At 48.3% G+C, this 11,805-nt stretch overlaps 1 pseudogene; it reads left to right on the plus strand.

Annotated features, from left to right (window-relative positions):
• Positions 1-598: 598 nt before the first annotated feature.
• Positions 599-7,126, plus strand: LOC115082363 (annotated as a pseudogene).
• Positions 7,127-11,805: the final 4,679 nt, after the last annotated feature.

An 11,805-nucleotide genomic window follows, 5' to 3' on the forward strand; every position in this document is an offset into this window, starting at 1 on the left:
GACCCGGGAAGCGTGTGCCGGTAGCTGGCCGGCACGTGCAAACTATTTCTACACCGGAGGAGCAGTAAGTAGTGAAATAAAAAAAAAATGTAAGTAAGTAGGAAGGGGGTTAGGGGTCAGGGTGGCAAGGGGGATAGGGAAGTACCCTTTCAGTCCGCTCCTTAATTGGAGTGGACTGGGAGGGAACCGGGGAAGGCCCAATTGCGTCACCGCGTGTAACTTACTAAAATTCCCCCCATGCATATTATAAAATCCGCACGTCCATGTGCACACCTTTTAAAAATCTACCCTTTAGATCCCAACTGTTGTTCCTGATCTGTCACGGACTCTTGTGTGATTTTGGCCAAAATGTGGCCAATGTGGTTCTCTCTCACGCGTCCTCAAGCAGTTCACGCAGACATTCCTGCCCGGAGGTGGCTGCGTGCATGTTTCCCTAATTCCTTGATTGTAAAATGCTTTTGTTTGAATCCAAGGCGCTATGTGACACCAAATCAGTGTAGTACAGAAATGTTATTTGCTCAGAGAGTAATTAGGATAATGAAAGGCATGGAGGCTCCTGTGTTCTGCAGCCTGATCCTATAATGATTTCTTTCCATAGCTGGCCAAGAAATACAACCTGGTGGTGTGTCCCCCATCCTAGAAAGGGATGAGTTGCATGGAGAAACCCTGTGGAACACGGCTGTGGTCATTTCAAACTCTGGTGCTGTCCTTGGAAAGAGCAGGAAGAATCACATCCCCAGGGTGGGAGACTTCAATGAGGTAGGAGAGGGGCCCGGGTTGACCAGGACCAGAGCCAGGCCCCCGGGGATGGGGACGTTCTGTAGCGTGCACGCTTTTCAGCCCAGTGCATTCGCCAGCAGCAGGCATGCTCGCACCTTGTTAGGCAGGGAGATGGAAGTGGTGTGAAATGCCAGCACAACATCACCTCTACAGTTTTGGAAACTGAACGTATGCGAGTGCGTTCTTTCCAAGCCCTTCTTCCTCACTGAAATGCCACTGAAAGCAATGCAGATGTTTTAGAAACTGAAAACTCCACCTATGCAGGGGGCAGCCCTTAACTTTTCTGACTAAGCCCTTCAATTGTAAGGATAGCAAAGAGCCTGTCTCCTGCACCCTAGCAAACTGATCATGTAAGGGTCGGAATCTGTAGCAGAAAGATAAAACTTTGCTTATTCAGGAAAGTGAAATTGGAGCTGAGTTAACTGCCTAAGGCTGAACTTTCCAAACAGCAGGAGAAGTTGCAGGCATCCTGCCTCCAAGCTGCCCAGCAGTGGCAGGGCTGGCTCCGTGGAAAGGCAGCCTGCATGTCAGCCACGGAGGAGGCTTGCAGTGTGTGTGTGTGTGTGCACTTACCGAGGGCACACTGCTCTGGAGACAATGCATAAATCATACTTACTTGAGCATACGTAAAACTACTGTGAAGTTACCGAAAGGCGTGGGGAGCTGCGGGCATGTTAATTCTTTATTTCTAGTCCACATACTACATGGAAGGAAACACAGGCCACAGGGTGTTCCAGACGGCCTTTGGGAGAATTGCTGTGAACATCTGCTACGGCCGTCACCATCCTCTGAACTGGCTAATGTACAGTTTGAATGGAGCAGAGATCATCTTTAATCCATCAGCCACCACTGGAGACCTCAGGTGAGAAAAACAACCGTTGCCCTTGCTCCATCCACCTTAATCTCTTTATAACCATGAGCTCATGATGCAGTTTGGCTTTTAACTATCATGGAGACTCCATCCCTTGAAGGGAGGCTTTCTGAGGCAGCACAATAGCTATTGGGCTGGCACAGGTGAAGCTTAATGTGATCCTCTTTGGGCCCAACTGCTTCTGAAATTTCTCGACCACTTTGCTTTGCTGGATCGAGCTGTCCACAGGCGAGCAGCTGCCGGGAACAGTACTGGGCCTCAGGACCTGTTTGTACAAATTGCGTCTGCACACCCTTCTGACACGGGATGTCTTCTGGTTCTTGGATGCGACAGGAACATTTCAATACCCACCCACCATGCTGTGTTTTTGTAAGCATTAGTAAACCACATGAAATGAGAGACAAAAATGGCCGTAGAGTTTTGATAATTCCAGCTGGCATGCATTAGTGTGTTTGAGGGTGAACCTTCAGGCAACTTGGGCTTCAGTTTTAAAGTTAATTTGTCCTAGTACGAATGCTTTTGCATAATACAACCATAAACAAAATTTAAATTAAAAATCTCTTTAGCTCCTGGCAGAATTTTCTTGGTTGGCAAAAGTGGTTTCGAGTAGCTGAGTGTTGTATATAATTTGTACACCTCATTCAACAGCTCTCTGGGGACCAGACAAAAATTGCAGGCTGTAATTGCCCTGCTGGTCCTCTAAAAATGTAATTTACAATACATACTCTGGTTGTATAAGTATTATCAATTTAGCTGAGAAGCAAAGCAATGTTTTGGGTGATAGTACTCAGCTGCAGGGGTACTGTGCAACTCGGCTGGAGACTGGGGGCACTATACAAGGCCTGACCTTTCTGCAGACGGATAGGGACACAGGGGCAGTTGCAAACAGGCTCCTTCTGTTTTCTGGCATTCTCGTGCTTGAAGGGGGAAGAATCACACGTTTGTAAATAAGAGATATGAAATGAACTCCTGAATTCAGCCTGCTGTGGTAGAAGTGAGAAGAGGCTGATAGCCACCCTAGCTCTGGAACATGAGGAACTGTGGCTCTCAGCAGAAAGCCAAACTGCTTTACTGAACATAGGTACGAGAGGACAGAAGCTGTTTCCATCTATTAATATCTTGTTGTTGCGTGGGGCACTCTATGCCCGTTCTTTCTAGCATGGAGTAGACATCAGACATGTTTTGTGGCTTTCTGAAGCAGACAATCACGCATCATTTTAGGCCCGAGGTTGTAGCTTGAATTTCACAAGTGCCTTTGTCTCTCTTCGCTTGTGTTTTACAGTGAGTGTATGTGGCCCGTGGAAGCCAGAAATGCAGCTATTGCTAATCACTGCTTTACATGTGCCATAAACAGAGTGGGAACTGTAAGTCAGTGCTGTTTATAATTGGGGATGACTGCCTCCATATGGGGATTTTATGAGGCAGGCTCAGGCCTTTTGCTCATTAGCTATAATTTAATTTGTAGGTTACCGTGAACACGGTTTGGTGTCTGCTTTAGTTGATGTGATAGTAAATCAGTAAGAAACTTTGCATGTAATTGCACACACAAGAATTGCATATATATATCACAAAAAGAGAGGAGGTTTTTGGCTAATGATTTTGCCCTTGCCAACTTAGGTGACGTTTCACACTAATATTTGGCATCTGAAGTCTTTTCCTCCTGCAGTGAGGTGCAAAGAGTTCTTTAGGATCAATGACTTTTTTGCACCAGTAACTTGTTTCATTTTGGTAACTCCATAGTAAAATCAGAGTGCTCACTGGGCAGTGGCAATGCTCCCCCATCTTTTTAGGAAGGGTGCAGAAGGGAAGTATTCCAGCAAGGGCAGGTGTGCGGGGTCACTGTAAGGACTAAGGGAGGTTTCCCTACCTTCTGTTGCTGAAACTACCTGCCAGGACCTCAGCTCTCCGCTTCTCAATTGCTGCACGCTCCCCAGAGGCCCCTTCAGACACGGGGGGCTTTAAAGCCAGGCAAGGCCCTGGATAGAAGAGTATGGTCATGCTCTCTCTCTCTTTGCACAGGAATATTTTCAAGAACGAGTTCACATCTGGAGATGGCAAGAAGGTATGCCCTTGGCGGCAGCAGCAGCTGGATTATGGCTAAAGAGTTGTTATAGCCCGTAGTGGCACACAACAGGATTTTTATTTAACGATCTCTACCTGTGGGCAAGAACTTCCTTGTTGACTGACCCTCAGCTGGCTCAGCAAAAAACGGTGGCAGAGAAAAGGGGCACAGTTGACTCTGGGTCTGGCTCAGGCCCAGCCAGTCTCCAGTGCAAGTGATGGTTAGCGGGGAGTAGTACATACCAGAGAGAAGGGAGGCAGTAGAGGACACATTGCATGCAGACAGGCATCGTGGTGCATTCCTGCCTGAGTGCACATGGAAGTTAATTTATAAGCTGTTGGCTGCTGCCGTTGTATCATTAACATTTAGTAATAGGTGACTTTTAGAAACATCCCCTCACGCAAGCCCAGTAAAGAACATAGACCCGACCCTTCCTATGAGCCCTGGCTGATAGCACACGCCTTTGCTTTCACAACACAGGCTTGGGGGGAGTTCTGCAACCAGAAGTGCTACCTTTCCCTTTCCTCGCTCCGCGTAGACTACCTTCAGCTCATCCCACTAGTGGCATCCTTGTGAAATAAGCAGCCCAGTCCAAACTGTGCCACCTGATCCTGCTCAAGTCTTTACTCCTGGGGGAATTCTGCACAAAAACTGAAAATTCCTGCAAACTTTATATTGGTCAAAATAATATAATTACATGACAGTCTTTAAGTAACTACATTTTAAAATTATTACAGAAAACAGTTATTACTTAAGTTGCAGAATTTTAAATATTTGAGCAAGAATTTCCCTAGAAATTCACTGTAAGTGTCCTTTCCACTCACACTCCCTACTCCCCTGCCCAGTTTTCCCTTTCAGGCCCCAACTCCTCCACCTGCCCGTATCTCTCCCCCGCCCCCCTCTAGGCTCAACCCCTTCCACTCTATTGCCAAGTCCCAGACTTTGACCACTGTTCTCAGTACTGCCCCTCACAGAGGCTCCCTGTGTCCCTCCCTCCTCTCACACACATGCTCGCTTCGCTCGCTCTCTCTCTAGTACACATACACACACCCTCATACAGGCTACCACCCTCACATACACACATCCCTTTTTCATACACACGAGCTCCCAATCTCTCTCACACATACACACTCCTTCACAATCTCCTCATATAGGCTCCCTCTCTCTGAAACCCACACTCAAGCATCCCCCCAGCCCTTCTCTTACCTCCCATGCTCTCTCACCCTCCTGCTGTCACCCTCCCCTCATATAGGCTCCCTCTCTGAAACCCACAAGCATCCCCCCCCACTCCCCCTCTTACCAACCAAGCTGTCTCTCACCCTCCCCCAAAACCCCCTCTCCTCTCTCACCGGCATCCCCCCTATCCACCCTCTTACCTCCATGCTGTCTCTCATACCCTTCCCACCCCCCCCTTACCAACCATACCTCTGTCACCGTCCCTATCTCACTCACACATCCCTCTCACAGCATGCCACGGACGTGCTCCGTTCGCAGTGAAGATGAAGGCCCGGGTGTGCCGTTCGCGGCACACAGGGCCTTCCTTTTCGCCGCAAACGGCGCACTGGGCCTTCCCTTTTCGCCGTGAACAGAGCGCATCCCGTGTGCCGTTGGACACGCTTCCGTTCGCGGCATGCCAGGGTCTCCTCTGGCTATGCTATGCCCCCACTCTCGTGATGGCCCGCTGTCCATGTGCTTCCGGTTTTGAAATCCTCTTCCGACGAGGGAGGAATAGCAGTGCGGGAAGGGGGAATTCTGCGCGCAATTCTGCAGTAGCACAGAATTCCCTCAGGAGTATCAAGTGGAGGGCAGCCCTTGTCTGGGCTGTGATGCCCTCCACTTTCACTTCCTGTTCCTACTTAAAGTCAGGATAAGGGGGATCTTTCACAAGCCAATAACACTTGCATGAAGGCAGAGGGCAGGGAACCCAGTCTTCCATCAAAGCACATTGGCCTCTGGTTTCAGAGGCACAACCGAGACCCCTCTGCAGCATGGCAGTCAAGTTACAAGTCACACGAGGGTCATCATTTAATTTGTCTTTTGCAGCTCATCATGATTTGGTTATTTTACGGCTCGAGCTATGTGGCTGCTCCAGATGGCAGCAGGACACCAGGACTGTCTCGCACCCGGGATGGGCTGTTGGTGGCCGAGCTGGATTTGAAACCTCTGCCGCCAAGTCAGCGACAAATGGAATTTCAGGTAGGCATCTGTCTCGCATCAAGAACAGCGAGGATGCCTCACTTACGCGCAGAGGCAACTGAATCAATCTTGTTGCTTGTCATTTCTTTCAAATGCTAATCATGGGTCCCTCCAGTAGAGGAGAATAGGGGGGTAGGTCACTTAGATGCCAATCTGAGAGCTGTGTAACATTTCTTCTTTGCAGATGACAGGAAGATATGAAATGTATGCGGAAGAACTTGGCAAGGCCCATGCAGGAGGACTTCCCGTCCCAACATCATCACGGAATGAGCATAGCGTTCATCAGCAACTGACTGCACAAGTCCAGTGTAGGAAAGGTTCACACTGTTTACCCATTAAAAAAAAACCAAAACCATTAACTCAGGGTTATGCAGAGCCAAGTCCCCACAGTGCTTCCTCGTCCTGCCATGCACTAGTGCTTTCCCACATGTCAATGGGGCTTTTGGGAAGTACTCAATAGGACAAGCAAAGCACGGACTAAGCAAGGGGAGCAGGACTGCTTGTTCTAAACGCGTCCAAGTTGCTACTTTACATCCAAGGACTGCCTTGAATGAATCAGACCGGCACTTTGTACATTTAAAAATAATCCACGTAGCTGCTTTTATGTTAGTGGGCAACATTGTAGAAGATGATCAGTCTTCCGTGATACATATACAACAACCCCCCCCCCCCCATTTATAAAATACATTTAAACCTAGACCACGCCACACTCCCTCAACCCCACTTAAACCTCAAAAGTATCAGCCATTAATTAACTTGCAAATGTGGCTGTAACCTGCGGTAAGAAACTGCCAAAAGAGAATATGGAGTACGATGTGGAGAAGAAATCCTCATTCAGCTCCCACTTCAGGCATGGCTGCAGCACCTCGAGGGAAAAGGACAGTATACACAAAAAAAGTGACAAGAAGCAGGGGCCACCTTAGAGTCTATGATGTGGCACCCACCTCTTGTCATTTTGGCTACAGCAGCCTAACATGGCTCTCTCTCTCTTCAGTAAGGTCCCCTTTCTGAATTCTAATTTGATTCTTCATGAACGCTTAGTGTGTAAAGTTTTTAAGAGCACGTCCTGCTTAGCTATGTCCATCACTACAAATGAGGGTGCTGCTGTGCTGATCAGCAGCAAGGCCCATGCAGGCATGAATACAGCACAGACAGCTGAAGTGCAGCCCGCACTCGCCTCTGAGCAGGAGAGGTCTGGATCTCAGCCTGTGGAATAGCCTACAGCTCTCCTAGTTACCAAGGACACCTCTTATAGCCCACATCTAGCCTTTAATTTCTCCACTGGAAACTGGATATTCAAGCCCAATTCTTTCTTCCATGGACAAAATAAATAAAATCAAGAAACATCAAGAGCCACCTAGGAAAAGAATATGCAAAGAGAACCAACTACCAAGCCCTTCCAGTAAATGTACATCCAGACCCTGGCAGGGGCCATTAAAAAAAGTACCTGTGCTGCAGTGATAAAGTTATGCAAATGAAAGAAAGCCTTTGCTTCAGCTCTTAAGTTATGACAGTCCTATTGCTTCAGTTTGCCCGTCGCTGCTAATCCAGAAAAAGAAAAAAAGATGTGTGTGAAGGGATAAAATAGCTGCTCCATTTTTTCAAAGTTTAAGAGATTTAATATTTAGAACAAAGCCTTTTGCAGCAACAGACTCAGCTTTTTAAACACTGGACTAGAGGGCAGTCGGGCCCAGTAACCCCTCAGAGCCAGCCCATTTTCTAGACGATCCACAGTGAATGTGCACGGAATAAATCTGCACATTCTGGACCTTCAAACATTTATTGTGGAGATCCTGAAAAGCCGACTGGCTGTGGAGTCAATAGGACAAGTTTAGGAACATCTGCTGTAGGAATCTGCATGGAATCTGCCCAATTGCCTGGTTCTTCTAGGCTTATTCATAGAAACATACAGCATGGCCCACCCATCAGACTGCTCTCACCTTTACAATGCCCAGCATTGATCCCAGGTTCCTCTGGGCTTAATTCATAGAAACATACAGCGTGGCCCACCCATCAGGCTGCTCTCACCTTTACAATGCCCAGCATTGATCCCAGGTTCCTCTGGGCTTAATTCATAGAAACATACAGCATGGCCCACCCATCAGGCTGCTCTCACCTTTACAATGCCAGCATTGATCCCAGGTTCCTCTGGCTTAATTCATAGAAACATACAGCGTGGCCCACCCATCAGACTGCTCTCACCTTACAATGCCCAGCATTGATCCCAGGTTCCTCTGGGCTTAATTCATAGAAACATACAGCGTGGCCCACCCATCAGACTGCTCTCACCTTTACAATACCCAGCACTGATCCCAGGTTCCTCTGGGCTTAATTCATAGAAACATACAGCGTGGCTCCACCCATCAGACTGCTCTCACCTTTACAATGCCCAGCATTGATCCCAGGTTCCTCTGGGCTTAAATCATAGAAACATACAGCGTGGGCCCACCCATCAGACTGCTCTCACCTTTACAATGCCCAGCACTGATCCCAGGTTCCTCTGGGCTTAATTCATAGAAACATACAGCATGGCCCACCCATCAGACTGCTCTCACCTTTACAATGCCCAGCATTGATCCCAGGTTCCTCTGGGCTTAAATCATAGAAACATACAGCATGGCCCACCCATCAGACTGCTCTCACCTTTACAATGCCCAGCATTGATCCCAGGTACCTCTGGGCTTAATTCATAGAAACATACAGCATGGCCCACCCATCAGACTGCTCTCACCTTTACAATGCCCAGCATTGATCCCAGGTACCTCTGGGCTTAATTCATAGAAACATACAGCATGGCCCACCCATCAGACTGCTCTCACCTTTACAATGCCCAGCACTGCCTCAGAGATCGCCTCTATCAGTCCCAGGCTTTCTTGAATTTATTCCAGGAATTTTTTTTTTTTAAATTCCAGTTTAGTTTTTTGCCTCCACTACCGCCCTTAGAAAGGTGTTTAACACTAGATTAGCCAACTTTTTTTTTTTTACACCCTAGAACAGATACCAGCATGTTTTGATGCCGCTTTTATTTTACGCTCTATGAATGAAAGAAAACAAGTGTTTATAGTGAATGAAATGATGCTCTGTTAGACACACGTGTCAGAGCACAGCCCAAAGTCACAGCCCTTCAGAAGATGAATCAGGAGGAGTGGAAATGGAGAGGATGCGCCGGCATGAAGACAGTGCTGCTGCCTGTTTTAGGGTATAGGAGCTGTGGAGGGGGCCAAAGCTCAAACATTATGAAAAGCCACCCACTTTCAAGCCAGTGCTATCATGGCCATGGATTGTGCAGGCCTTTGTTCTAGTTAAATCAACAGTAACAGGAAATATTTATTTTTGCATGCAAAGGGTAATCAGGGAATTAACTCCTTGGATTTTCAAACAGTTTGAGAACTTCCATTCCAATTACAGCTTGCCTCTTGAGCATTACTTATACTTTTGAGATATCTCCCCACCTCCCCTCGTTTTATAGGGCTTTTGCTTTAACCCATCTCCCATTTTGGTAGTCCTTGTCCAGGCTGAGAGAGGCCCTCCACAATCAGACAATATTCCAGGTGAGGTCCCACGCATGACCCGTACAGAGCCATAACCACCTCCGTTTTGCTGCTGGGTATTCCTCTCCCTCTGCACCACCTTATCGCACTATTTCACTACCTAGAGATCAGCAGGCATGAATGGGGGGGGGGGAAAGAGTACCTGCTCCTGTCCCATGCGCACTCTGCTCCCTGATATTTTTGCATAGGGAGTGTATGACCCTGCACCTTGTACAACATTTAGTTGACAAGCACTTAATCACCCCTTGAGTCGTCTTCGCTCTCTCATTTTGTGTACTTCCTCAGTCAGGTCCATTCTGGTGCAGATCTTTGATGACAAGACAAAAAGATGAGTTTTTCCTACCAACCACTCTGCAGTATCCCTTATGAAAATATTGATTTCCTAGCATGTAGCCAGATGGACTCAGCATCAAGGGGTTGTGCTCCCCTGCCAGCAGAGTCTTATTGACTCCACAGCAGATGGAGACTGAGTCAAGTTTCAAAACTGACATCACCCTAGATATACTCCTGCAGTGACCACAGCCCTTCAACATTTCCCCATGCTCCAGCAGATGTGGACATGCTTTCCCTATGAGGAGCGCTGTACCTTTAGGAAGAAATTCTACTTTTCTCCAATTTACAAGACTGAGCCCCGCTGTCCTGCGGTGAAACCTAAAGGTCCCTCTCCCAGTTGAGAATGCCTGAGGTGATTTCCGAGGTCCCTCAGAGGTGTGCCTTGGTCTGGTAGCCGGTTCCCGGCGTGGACTGCGCTGCTGAAAGGCAGCGGGTGCAGGAAGCTGAGTGCGGTGGTGACGGCCAACGCCCTCTTCACCCGCAGCCAGAGACTGTCTCTGTACTCATATGGGCTCCGCGCTTACCAGCTAAGTTTAAAAAAAAAAAAAAAAAAAAAGGAAGATTTTCCTTCAGAGAAGGGGGGTTTTGGTAAGATTTCCTCCGGTCTCCTTGCTCAGCGTACTATTTCAATCCTTTTCCTGATCCCTTTGGGGCATAGGGAAGTGGACATACGAGCGGGGTCCTCCCGTCCATATCTCACAACGTGAAGGTTCCCCGATTCTTCAGTCATAGAAGAGATCCGTGGTCCCTGGAGATTGAAGCTCTCATTCAGACTGGGCCGGAAGAAGAGTTGCTATACTCCTTCCCTCCGTGGCCCCTGCTAGGCAGGATCATTCGCAGAACCGAGCACCACAGGGGATTTAGTTCTATTAGTAGCTCGAGATTGGCCCGGGCGTCTATGGTATGCGGACATGTGGAGACACCCATACCTCCCACTGCACAGGGACCTGCTACAGCAAGGACTGGTCCTTCACAAGGATCCGACTCGATTCTGTCTTACGGTCTGGCGCATGCCCGATGAAGCAAGGATATTCTGCGGTGTTAATTGCCATCTTACTCCATGCTCGGAAGTTCTCCATGTCCCTAGCGTATGTGGGAGTCTGGAGAGGATTTGAGGTCTGGTGCGTGGAACGCGGTGATCCCCCTCAGATGGTCAAAATCCCACTTATTCGGGAATTTTTGCAGAACAGCTTGAATAAAGGTTTGGCCTTAACTATTCGAAGGTGCAGGTAGCAGCTCTCTCCTGTTTCAGGGGAGAGGTGAACAGAAACTCCCTATCTGCTCATCCAGCTGTGGTCCGTTTTTTTGAAAGGGGTGAAAGCACCTTCGTCACCTTGTGGAATCTTAATCCAGTATTGGAATGTGTGGCAGGGCCCTGCTTTTGGCTGCTTTGCAGTCTTTCCTTGCTTTTATTAACCTTGAAATCGGTGTTCCTGGTGGCCATATGCTCAGCCTGTCGCATCTCTGAACTGCAGGCATTGTGTCGGGGACCGTTCCTCTGGATGATTCCAGGAGCGTTACAGCTTTGTACCGTTCCATTCTTCTTGCCCAAGAGTTTCATTTGAATCAGTCCATTTTGTTGTTATCCCTAGATAAGCACAGGGATGCGGAAGAATACTGCCTCCTCCATCATTTGAATGGCAGTAGACTCTTAGTGCAGTATCTGGAAGTTTCAGAACTGGTCCTAAAGATGGACTGCCAGTTTGTCCTTCACAGTGGAAGAAAGCAGAGCGAACCAGCTTCGCGGGCTATCATAGCCCGCTGGATAAAGGAGGTGGTCACGGGAGCCTATGGGGAGGCAGGAAAGCCATTACCTTCTCAGGTTAAAGCTCATTCCACCAGGGCTCAGCCAGTCTCATGGGCGGAAGTTAGACTGCTGTCCCGTTGATATCTGCCGAGCTGCGATGTGGTCCCATCTTCACACCTTTTCCAGGTTCGAGCACCTGGACGTATAGGCATGAGAAGACGCAGCCTTTGCAAGGGCGGTATTAACCCGACCACGGGCAGCCTTC

This window comes from Rhinatrema bivittatum, unplaced genomic scaffold (assembly GCF_901001135.1).
Source record: "Rhinatrema bivittatum unplaced genomic scaffold, aRhiBiv1.1, whole genome shotgun sequence".
Classification (NCBI taxonomy): Eukaryota; Metazoa; Chordata; class Amphibia; order Gymnophiona; family Rhinatrematidae; genus Rhinatrema; species Rhinatrema bivittatum.